This window comes from Pristis pectinata, chromosome 3 (genome assembly GCF_009764475.1).
Source record: "Pristis pectinata isolate sPriPec2 chromosome 3, sPriPec2.1.pri, whole genome shotgun sequence".
Taxonomy (NCBI): domain Eukaryota; kingdom Metazoa; phylum Chordata; class Chondrichthyes; order Rhinopristiformes; family Pristidae; genus Pristis; species Pristis pectinata.
In genome coordinates, this window is record NC_067407.1 from 2554675 (window position 1) to 2567343 (window position 12669).

Below are 12669 nucleotides of genomic sequence, written 5' to 3' on the forward strand. Positions count from 1 at the left end.
CACAACCTCTCCACCCTGTGTAAATGGAGTCTTTTCTCAGAACCCCCTTGTACCTTCTCCCCAGAACTGCGTCCCCTTCCCCGAGCCCTTGAACCATCCCGCTGATGAGAACAGCTTCCCTCTTGTCCCTTCTCACTTTCCTTCAACCCATGGAGAACAATTCAGTATCCCCCACAGTCCTGGAGCTAAAATCCTTCACTTAAACAAATGCTGAAAATCTGGGAGTGCTCAATTTGGAGACATTTTCCTCCTCTCTCCAATGGGAGTTGCGTGAACCCTCTCTTACTACTCCCACTATGTGGTTTCTGCTGCTCTCCAACCAGGTTCTCACCCAAACTCGATCCACCTATCGCTTGCCAGCTCTTGCCCCCCCCCCCCCCACGTCTCAATACTGACCATCTCCCCTCTACCTTTCAACCCAAAATATCAACTGTCCATTTCCCTCCACAGATGCTGCCTGACCCGCTGAGTTCCTCCGGCTGTTTGGTTTTTGCTGCAGATTCCAGTGTCTGCCATCTCTTGTGTCTCCAACTCCAAAAAATCTTTGCCGCCCCCTCGGCTGGAACCTTCACATCTGTGCTAAAGTGGGATGACCAGAACTGGGCACAATTTCCCACCATTGCCCAGCCTGACCTCCCTGATTTCTACTCTACACTGCTATTTATGGATCCCAGGATCATAATCACCCTCTCAATGTCTTCCACCACTTACAAAGATTTCTGGACATATAAACCCAGGTCTCCATAAAGACCATATGATATAGGGGCAGAATTAGGCCATTCGGCCCATTGAGTCTGCTCCGCCATTCAATGACGGCTGATTTTTTTAACCCCACTCTCCCACCTTCTCCCCATTACCCTTAACCCCCTTACTAATCAAGAACCTATTAAGTACACACAATGATTTGGCCTCCACAGCCTTCTGTGGCAACGAATTCCACAGATTCACCATCCTCTGGCTGAAGAAATTCTGAAGCTGTGCCCTCAGATCCTAGACTCTCTCACTGATGGAAACATCTCCTCCACTGTTCTTCCACACCCTTTAAAGAAGTGTGCCATTTAGACCACTTTGGTTGGCCGCATTGTCTCTCTGCCAAAATGTATCACCCGCAGCTCTTATAAAACTCTGGTTAGACCACACTTGGAGTATTGTGTTCAGTTCTGGTCACCTCATTATAGGAAGGATGTGGAAGCTTTAGAGAGGGCGCAGAGGAGATTTACCAGGATGCTGCCTGGATTGGAGAGCATTCTTATGAGGATAGGTTGAGTGAGCTCGGGCTTTTCTCTTTGGAGCGAAGGACGATGAGAGGGGATTTGATAGAGGTGTACAAGGTATTGGTATTGGTGCATTATCGTCACTTGTACCGAGGTACAGTGAAAAGCTTGTCTTACAAACCGATCGTACAGGTCAATTCATTACACAGTGCAGTTACATCGGGTTAGTACAGAGTGCATTGATGTAGTACAGGTTAAAAACAATAACAGTACAGAGTAAAGTGTCACAGCTACAGAGAAAGTGCAGTGCAATAAGGTGCAAGGTCGCAACAAGGTAGATTGTGAGGTCAGAGTCCATCTCATTGTAAAAGGGAACCGTTCAATAGTCTTATCACAGTGGGGTAGAATCTGTCCTTAAGTCTGGTGGTACGTGCCCTCAGACTCCTGTATCTTCTACCCGATGGAAGAGGAGAGAAGAGAGAATGTCCCGGGTGGGTTGGGTCTTTGATTATGCTGGCTGCTTCACCAAGACAACGAGAGGTAAAGACAGAGTCCAAGGAGGGGAGGCTGGTGTCCGTGATGCGCTGGGCTGTGTCCACAACTCTCTGCAGCTTCTTGCGGTCCTGGGCAGAGCAGTTGCCGTACCAAGCTGTGATACATCCAGATAGGATGATGATAAGAGGCATAGAGCGAGTGGACAGTCAGACACTTTTTCGCAGGGCGACAATACCTAACATGAGGGGGAGTAATTTTAAGGTGATTGGAGGAAGGTATGGGGGCATGTCAGAGGTAAGTTTTTTTACACAGAGAGTGGTGGGTGCATGGATTGCACTGCTGGCAGAGGTTGTGGGGGCAGATACATTAGGGACATTTAAGAGACTCTTAGATAGCCACATGAATGATAGAGAAACAGGGGGCTATGTGAGAGGGAAGGGTTAGATAGATCTTAGAGCAGAATAAAATGTCGGCACAACATTGTGGGCCGAAGGGCCTGTACTGTGCTCTAATGTTCTATGCTCTACCCTGAATGTATTTTCATCGGAGCCATTCTGGTGAAATATTGAGGTTGTTATATGTTCATAGTGGAGGCCAACCAACCTCAAATAGGACCTCTAGTTTCACTTCAGTAACAGAGTGGCAATTTCAGAAACACACTGAACATCATGGTCACATTCCATTTGACATCTCAAGCACTGCAGTGGTTCAGAAGGCAGCTCACCACCACCTTCTCAAGGGCAACTAGGGAGGGGCAATGAAATGCTGGCTCAGCCTGCGAAGCCCACATCCCTTGAATGAATATAACAAAAAGTCCTCCCCTGCCTCTGGGACGTGTTGACATCTCAGTGATTTTGTGGTTGATTTTTCCTCTGGTTTATCTGTTGTCATTTGTATCTCAGGTGTAGCAGTCTTACCTCAGAGTCAGAAAGTTGTGGGTTCAAATCTCACTCCAGAGTCCCAAAGACGTGCGGGTCGGTGGGTTAATTGGCCGCTGTAAATTGCCCCCATTGTGTGGGTGAGGGGTAGAATCTGGGGCGAGTTGATGGGAATGTAGGTAAAATAAACTGGGATCAATGTAAGATTGGTGTCAATGGGTGGGTGACGGTCAGTGTAGACACAGTGGGCCGAAGGGCCTGTTTCTGTGCTGTGTGACTCTTTGACTTGAGTATAACTGTCCAGGCTGAAGTTAAACATTTTCTTCACAATTTCTACTTCCACAAGACACACATTCCCCTCCCCTTTTGCTCGAGGATCACTCCCTCGTCTGCTCCCTGTTCCCACCAACCACTTCCCATCCACTGACACGTTCCCACTGCATCGGCAGGAAGTTCTTTCACCTCTCCCCTTCCCACCACGCCGGTACCCCAACAGTCCTCCCAGCTGAAGTAGTGAATCACTTGCACTTCAGAATTAGAATCAGGTTTGTTATCACTGATTTATATGGTGTGAAATGTGTTGTTTTGCAGTAGTAGTACAGTGCTAGACATAAAAATCACAAAAATAAATAGTGCGAAAGAAAGGAATAACGAGGCAGTGTTCATGGGTTCATGGACTGTTCAGAAATCTGATGGCGGAGGGGAAGAAGCTGTTCCTGAATTGTTGAGTGTGGGTCTTCGGGCTCCTGTGCCTCCTCCCTGATGGTGGTAATGAGGAGAGGGTGTCCTGCATTCAGTGCTCACACTGCAGCCTCCTCTACACTGGCAAAACCAAATGTAAATTGAATGATTGCTGTGCAGAGCACCTGTGTTCAGTGAGCAGGAGTGACGATGAGCTTCCTGTGGTCTGCACTTTCATTCACCATGCCAGTCCCACTCTGTTGCTCCCTGCACTGTTACAATGAGGAACAACACCTCATCTTCCATCTGGGCATGGTAAACCCTTCCAGACTCAATACCGAATTCTCCAATAATAGGTAACTCTTTCTTTCCGGCTGTACCAGAACCGGCCGCACCTGCCAGTCACACCTCTGTGAATTTGGATCAGTTTTTCTCTCTCCATTAGTACTGCCTGACTCACTGGGCATGTCCCACAGCCCTACTGTTAACAACATGTAACTGAAACAAAGCCAAATCTGCCACATTAATGCATTTGGTCTCACCCTATAAGAGATATTTCCTTTGTTCTACCCCTCCCTCACCCAACCTCTCTGCAAATGAAAACTATTTTGTATTTTTCCTCTCTTTCCCAGTGTTGATGAAGGTCTTGGACCTGAAACATTGACTCTGTTTCTCCGTCCTCAGTTGCTGCCTGACCTGCTGAGTGTTCCTGCATCTACCTTTTGTGTATGTTCACAACCTAGGCTGAGCCTCCACAGCCATGGTGACAGTGGCAATAGACTGCCTCCTCAGGGGGGATGTGGCACATGGTAAATTGGTAAATTGGTTTATTATTGTCACATGTACCGAGGTACAGTGAAAAACTTTGTTTTGCATGCCATCCATACAGATCATTTCATCACATCAGTGCACTGGGGTAGTACAAGGGAAAACAATAACAGAATGCAGAATAAAGTGTTACAGTGAGAATAGGCAGCAACACCTCTGGCATGATTTTTCTCAACACTGGTGCCCCACAAGGCTGCGTCCTCAGCCCCCTACTCTACTCCCTATACACTCATGACTGCGTGGCCAGATTCTGCTCTAACTCCATCTACAAGTTTGCAGATGACACCACCATAGTAGGCCGTATCTCAAATAACAATGATTCGGAGTACAGGAAGGAGATAGAGAGCTTAGTGGAATGGTGTCATGACAACAACCTTTCCCTCAATATCAACAAAACAAAAGGGCTGGTCATTGTCTTCAGGAAAGGGGGTGGTGTACATGCACCTGTCTACATCAATGGTGCTGAGGTCGAGAGGGTTGAGAGCTTCAAGTTCCTAGGAGTGAACATCACCAATAGCCTGTCCTGGTCCAAGAAAGCTCACCAGCACCTCTACCTCTTCAGGAGGCTAAACAAATTTGGCATGTCATCTTTGACACTCACCAACTTTTATCGATGCACCATAGAAAGCATCCTATCTGGATGTATCATGGCTTGGTACGGCAACTGCTCTGCCCAGGACTGCAAGAAACTGCAGAGAGTTGTGGACACAGCTCAGCACATCACAGAAACCAGCCTCCCCTCCATGGGCTCTGTCTATACCTCTCGCTGCCTCGGCAAAGCAGCCAGCGTAATCAAAGACCCCACCCAACTGGGTCATTCTCTCTTCTCCCCTCTCCCATCAGGCAGAAGATACAGGAGTCTGAGGGCACATAGCACCAAGCTCAAGGACAGCTTCTATCCCACGGTGATAAGACTATTGAATGGTTCCCTTATTCAATGAGATGGACTCTTGACCTCACAATCTACCTTGTTATGACCTTGCACCTTATTGTCTACCTGCACTGCACTTCCCCATAGCTGTGACACTTTACTCTGTATTCTGTTATTGTTTTTACCTGTACTACCTCAATGCGCTGTGTAATGAAGTTTTGCTGACTTTGAGGGAAAGGTTGTTGTCATGACACCATGTCACTAAGCTCTCTATCTCCTTCCTGTACTCCGACTCATCGTTATGTGAGATATGGCCTACAACAGTGGTATCATCTGCAAACTTGTAGATGGAGTTAGAGCAGTCTGGCCATGCAGTCATGAGTGTATAGGGAGTAGAGTAGAGGGTTGGGGACACAGCTTTGTGGGGCACTCGGTACAAGTGACAATAATAAACCAATCCCAATCCCAATACAGTTAAAGTGCAGTGCAGGCAGACAATAAGGTGCAAAGTCGATGACGAGGTAGATTGTGAGGTCAAGAGTCCATCTTATCGTACCAGGGACCATTCAATCGTCTTATAACAGCAGGCAGTGTTGAGAAGGAGCAGGAGCAAAGTCTCCTGTGTCCGGGCTGATACATAGCCCTCAATGAACATTAATAAAAGCATTAAGTGGTCATTAACACATTTGTAAAGAAGCCTGCTGTGAGATCCCTGTTTGTAACTTGGCTGCTCTCTCTCCAACATGACCGCAGTGGCTCCAAGTCTAAAATTACTTCATGGACTGTCGGGCACTTTGATGTTGTGAAAGGTGCAAGACTTATTTCATCTCTGATTTATGTCATTCCCTGGGGTGCAAAGAAGCTTCACGCAATTTATATTTAGAACTTGCTCTCCAAGTATCTCATTAAATCGCAAACTGTTTTGACAACCTGCCCAGGAAGGTCAATTAACCCACCATTTGTAACTTGCCTCAAAACCCTACCCATCTGTGACCAGCAGCCAGACCATAGACAGTGAACCAACACTGGACAACCAGCAGGCAGACAGCAGACAATCCACAGACAGTTGACAACCAGCAGACAGCCTGCAGACAGCCCACAGACTGTGAACAACCAGCAGACAGCCTGCAGACAGTGGACAACCAGCAGACAGCGGACAACCAGCAGACAGCCTGCAGACAGTGGACAACCAGCAGACAGCCTGCAGACAGTGGACAACCAGCAGACAGCCTGCAGACGGTCCACAGACAGTGGACAACCAGCAGACAGCCTACAGACAGTGGACAACCAGCAGACAGCCTGCAGCCAGTTGTCATCCAGGCTCTGGAACAAACCTATCTACAACCAGCCACTAGAGGCCAGTGATCCACCACCATCAGAGAGGTGCCTGCAATCTGTCAGACAAACAGACTTGTATCTACAGTATATAGCACCTTTCTCAACCTCAGCACATCCCAAGTACTTCACAAACATTGGAGCTGAGACATCACTGGGTCCAGAACTCGGAAACAAGCCAACACGTCTATGCCAAACAAGATGCTCATCTAAGCTATTCCCATTTGCCCTCGTTTTGCCCATATCCTCCCAAACCTTCCCTACCCATCCACTTATCCAAATGTCTTTGAAAAGTCGTTTTGTACCTGCATCTACCACTTCCTCTGGCAGCTCCTTCCACATACTGACCACCCCCTGCGTGAAGAAGTTGCCCCTCAGATTCCTATTAAATCTCTCCCCCGTCACCTTAAACCATAGAACCATAGAACCATACAGCACAAAACAGGCCCTTCGGCCCACCATGTTGTGCTGTCCATAAAACCACCCTCACACTACCTAACCCCTTCCTCCCGCATATCCCCCAATCCCACACTCCTCCATGTGCCTATCCAACAAGCTCTTGAACCTGTCCAATGTATCTGCCTCCACCACCACCCCAGGCAGTGCATTCCATGCACCAACCACTCTCTGGGTGAAAAACCTCCCCCTGACATCTCCCCTGAACCTCCCACCCATAACCTTAAAGCCATGCCCTCTCGTCTTGAGCATTGGTGCCCTGGGAAGGAGGCGCTGACTGTCTATCTATTCCTCTCAATATTTTATATACCTCTATCATGTCTCCTCTCATCCTCCTCCTTTCCAGTGAATAAAGCCCTAGCACCTTAAGCCTCTCCTCATATTCAATACTCTCCAATCCAGGCAGCATCCTGGTAAATCTCCTCTGCACCCTCTCCAACGCCTCCACATCCTTCCCATAATGAGGCGACCAGAACTGAACACAGTACTCTAAGTGTGGCCTAACTAGAGTTTTGTAAAGCTGCATCATCACCTCGCGGCTCTTAAACTCAATCCCGTGGCTTATGAAAGCCAACATCCCATTGGCCTTCTTAACTGCTCTTTCCACCTGTGAGGCAACTTTCAATGAACTGTGAATATGAACCCCCAGATCCCTCTGCTCCTCCACACTGCCAAGTACCTTGCCGTTTACCCTGTACTCTGCCCTGGAGTTTGTCCTTCCAAAGTGTACCACCTCACACTTCTCCGGATTGAACTCCATCTGCCACTTGTCAGCCCAGCTCTGCATCCTATCAATATCCCTCTGTAAGCTCCGACAGCCCTCCACACTATCCACAACACCGCCTATCTTAGTGTCGTCCGCAAACTTACTAACCCAGCCCTCCACCCCCTCATCTAAGTCATCTATAAATATCACAAAAAGTAGAGGTCCCAGAACCGATCCCTGCGGGACACCACTCGTCACTGCCTTCCAATCCGAGGGCACTCCTTCCACCACAACCCTCTGCTTTCTACATGCAAGCCAATTCCTAATCCACACAGCCAAGCTTCCTTGGATCCCTTGGCCTCTGACCTTCTGAAGAAGCCTACCATGAGGAACCTTATCAAACGCCTTACTAAAATCCATGTAAACCACATCCACCGCACTGCCCTCATCAATCTTCCTGGTCACCTCCTCAAAGAACTCTATCAGGCTTGTGAGGCAAGATCTTCCCTTCACAAAGCCATGCTGGCTGTCCCTAATCAGTCCATGATTCTCTAGGTGTTCTCTAGCTGTGCCCTCGAGTTCTTAATTCCCCAACCCTAGGAAAAAGATGGTGCACATTCACCTTATCGATGCCCCTCATGATTTTATTCACCTCTATAAGGTCACACCTCAGCTTCCTATGCTCCAAGGAATAAAGTTCTATCCTGCTCAACCTCTCAATCCAGTCCCTCGAGTCCTGGCAACGTCCCAGTAAATCTTCTCTGCACTCTTTGCAGCTTAATGCCACGTTACAGCTGTACAAGACGTTGGTAAGGCCACATTTGTGTGCAGATCTGCTAGCCCAGCTATAGGAAGGATGTCATTAAACTGGAGAGGTGCAGAAATGATTTACAAGGGTGTTACTGGGACTGGAGGGTTTGAATTATAAGCAGAGGCTGGACAGGCTGAGACTGTTTTCCCCGGAGCGTAGGAGTCTGAAGAGTGACCTTATAGAGGTTTATAAAATCATAGGGGGCATACATAGGGTGAACGCGCACACTTTTCCAGAGGATAGGGAAGTCCAAAACTAGAGAGCTCAGGTTTAAGGTGAAAGGGGGAATACTTAAAGGATACAACAAACAATCTGCTGCAGGAACTCAGCAGGTCGAGCAGCATCCGTGGGACAAAAGGAATTGTCGATGTTTCGGGTTGAAACCCTGCATCAGGAGAGATCTCTCCCCTCGAGGTTTAAAGGGGACCTGAGGGGCAACGGTAGTGTAGGTGGGCGCCACTGTAGTGTAGCGGTTAGCGTAACGCTATTACAGCGCCAGCGACCAGGCTTCAATTGCCGCCGCTGTCTGTAAGGAGTTTGTATGTTCTCCCCGTGTGTCTGCGTGGGTTTCCTCCGGGTGCTCCGGTTTCCTCCCACATTCCGATGACGTACGGGTTAGGAAGCTGTGGGCATGCTATGTTGGTGCCGGAAGCGTGGCGACACTTGCGGGCTGCCCCCAGAACACTCTACGCAAAAGATGCATTTCACTGTGTTTCGATGTGACTAATAAAGATATCTTATCTTATCTTAACTTCTTCACACAGAGGGTGGTGGGTGTGTGGAACAAGCTGCCAGGCAGGTACAATTGCAATGTTTAAAGGACATTTGGACGGGTGCTGTACGTGGATAGGAAAGGTTTAGAGGGATATGGGCCAAACACAGGGAAATGGGACCAGCTCAGGAAGGCATCTTGGTCGGCCTGGACAAGTCAAGGTCAAAGTGGAGTTTATTGTCACATATCTGAGTCCATGTGTGCACGGGTGCAATGCAGCAGCATCACGGACACAGAGCATCAGACAAGCAGCCCGAGTTGGGCTGAAGGGCTTGTTTTCTGTGACTCTCGGACTCTCAGTATTTTTGAGCTTCAGTCACAGCTTTATTGAAGGGAAGACTGCAACCAAGCTGTGCATAGCAAGATCCCACAAATGGCAAAGTGATACTAACCAAATTAACTACTTCATTGATGTTGTTTAAGGGACTAAAATTAGTTAAAATACCAGGGAGAACTCACCAGCTCCTAAACATGGTGACTATGGGATATGTTATTTGTACCTAAGGATGGTCCTCAAGTTGATGCCTTGTCTGAAAGATGGCACCTTTGATGGTAACAAAATCAGCAAATGCTGGAAACACTCAGCAGGTCAGGCAGCGTCTGTGGAGAGAGAACCAGAGTTAACGTTTCAGGTTCAGAACTCTTCATCAGAACTGGGAAAGAGAGATAACAAGTTAGTTTTCAGTTGGAGAGAAGTCTACGGAAGGGATGGGTAGAACAAAGGGAGTACCTCTGATAGGGTGAGACCAATTGAATTACTCTAGAGGTTAGGCAGCAGATGGTACACTGCTGGCAGGGATGGGATGGGATATCTCTGGGATGGGCTTAAAACACAACATCTAGACTCAAGCGAGACACCAGCTGTGATACATAAAAACAGGAAATAGAAGCGGGAGTAGGCCACTCGGCCCCTCAAGCCTGCCTCACCATTCAATATGGCGGATCTGCTCCAGGCCCCATCGCCTCTTCTGTGCCAGTTCCCCATCACTCCCAGTTTCTTGCGGTCACAGGCAGAGCAGTTGCCGTGCCAAGCCGTGATGCATCCGGATAGAATGCATCGATAGAACTTGGTGAGGGTTAAAGGAGTTTGCTGCACGTCAGTCTATCAATGTTGACGGGTCAGATAGAGCCTCAAGTGTAAAGGGAGATGCAGAGAGGGGGCTGGAAGCTGGTGGGACGGGTCTGAGTCATCATTCTGCTGAGGAGGCTGCGAGATAATAATGGGTGTGACAAGCCATTGGGTCAATCTCAGATCAGTGCAACCCTTCCCACACTGCGTGTATCATTGTTTCTGCCACCATCCCACTGCCACAGCTCTGTATAATCTTCTCTAAACATCAGTTGATCCAGAAGGAAGAGTTGACGGTGAACTCTGTTTTTTATAATTGCTGACATTAACTTGCCATTCACAGTCTCTCCTCTCATTGAATTACCTTGGCCTCTCTTTACTAAGAACAGAAGAAGTTGAAGATGGTGAGCCTTACAGACGTTTGTGCTGCTCTAGCAGTCAATAACAATAAAATCATTTTCTGATAAAATAGGTGGTATAGTGGACAATGAAGAAGATTATCAAAATTTACAGGGGATCTTGATCAGCTGGGTAAGTGGGCTGAGGAACGGCAAATGGAGTTTAATTCAGATAAGTGCGAGGTGTTGCATTTTGGAAAGTCAGATCCAGGTTGGACTTTCACAGTGAATGGTAGGGCCCTGGGGAGTGTTGTAGAACAAGGGGACCTTGGAGTACAGGTACTCCTGACTCCAGAGCTGTGGATATGATCAAGGTGGTGGCAGTTTGATTGTTGGACCTCTGGAAAGCAGAGTGATGGGGTTTGTAAAGGAAAGTGATTTCATAGAGTCGTAGAGTCATACAGCACGGAAACAGGCCCTTCGGCCCAACTGGTCCATGCTGACCAAGGTGCCCCTTCCAAGTAAATCCCATTTGCCAACGTTTGGCCCATAACCTTCTAAACCTTTCTGATCCATGTACCTCACGATCCCACTATGACCTCACGATCTACCTTGTTGTGACCTTGCACCTTATTGCATTGCATTTTCTCTGTAGCTGTGACACTTTACTCTGTACTTGTTATTGTTTTTACCTGTACTACATCAATGCACTCTGTACTAACTCGATGTAACTGCACTCTGTAATGAATTGACCTGTACGATCGGTATGCAATACAGGTTTTTCACTGTACCTCGGTACAAGTGACAATAATAAACCAATACCAATACTTGTCCAACTGTCTTTTAAAAGTTGTTATTGTACCTGCCTCAACCACTTCCTCTGGCAGCTCATTCCACACAGATACCACCCTTCTGTGTAAAAAAAAGAAAATTTGCCCCTCAAGTTCCTCTTAAATCTTTCCCCTCTCACCTTAAACCTGTGCTCTCTAGTGCTTGATTCCCCAACCCTGGGAAAAAGACTGAGTGCATTCACCCTACCTATGCCCCTCATGATTTTATACACCTCTGTATGATCACCCCTCTGTCTTTTGCTCACCAAGGAATAAAGTCCTTGCCTGTCCAACCTCTCCCTATAACTCAGTCCCTCAAATCCTGGCAACATCCTGGTAAACCTGTTCTGCACTCTTTCCAGTTTAATCATATCTTTCCTATAGCAGGGCAACCAAAACTGAACACAATACTCCAAGTGTGGTGAAGAAGGCTTTTGGCACACTGGCCTTCATCAGTCAGCACATTGTGTTGGAAGGTCATGGAGCGGTTGTACAGGACGCTGGTGAGGCCACACTTGGAGTATTGTGTTCAGTTTTGGTTGCCCTGCTATAGGAAAGATATGATTAAACTGGAAAGAGTGCAGAACAGGTTTACCAGGATGTTGCCAGGATTTGAGGGACTGAGTTATAGGGAGAGGTTGGACAGGCAAGGACTTTATTCCTTGGTGAGCAAAAGACAGAGGGGTGATCATACAGAGGTGTATAAAATCATGAGGGGCATAGATAGGGTGAATGCACTCAGTCTTTTTCCCAGGGTTGGGGAATCAAGCACTAGAGAGCACAGGTTTAAGGTGAGAGGGGAAAGATTTAAGAGGAACTTGAGGGGCAAATTTTCTTTTTTTTTACACAGAAGGGTGGTATCTGTGTGGAATGAGCTGCCAGAGGAAGTGGTTGAGGCAGGTACAATAACAACTTTTAAAAGACAGTTGGACAAGTATTGGTATTGGTTTATTATTGTCACTTGTACCGAGGTACAGTGAAAAACCTGTATTGCATACCGATCGTACAGGTCAATTCATTACAGAGTGCAGTTACATCGAGTTAGTACAGAGTGCATTGATGTAGTACAGGTAAAAACAATAACAAGTACAGAGTAAAGTGTCACAGCTACAGAGAAAATGCAGTGCAATAAGGTGCAAGGTCACAACAAGGTAGATCGTGAGGTCATAGTGGGATCGTGAGGTACATGGATCAGAAAGGTTTAGAAGGTTATGGGCCAAACGTTGGCAAATGGGATTTACTTGGAAGGGGCACCTTGGTCAGCATGGACCAGTTGGGCCGAAGGGCCTGTTTCCGTGCTGTATGACTCTACGACTCTATGAAATCACTTTCCTTTACAAACCCCATCACTCTGCTTTCCAGAGGTCCAACAATCAAACTGCCAC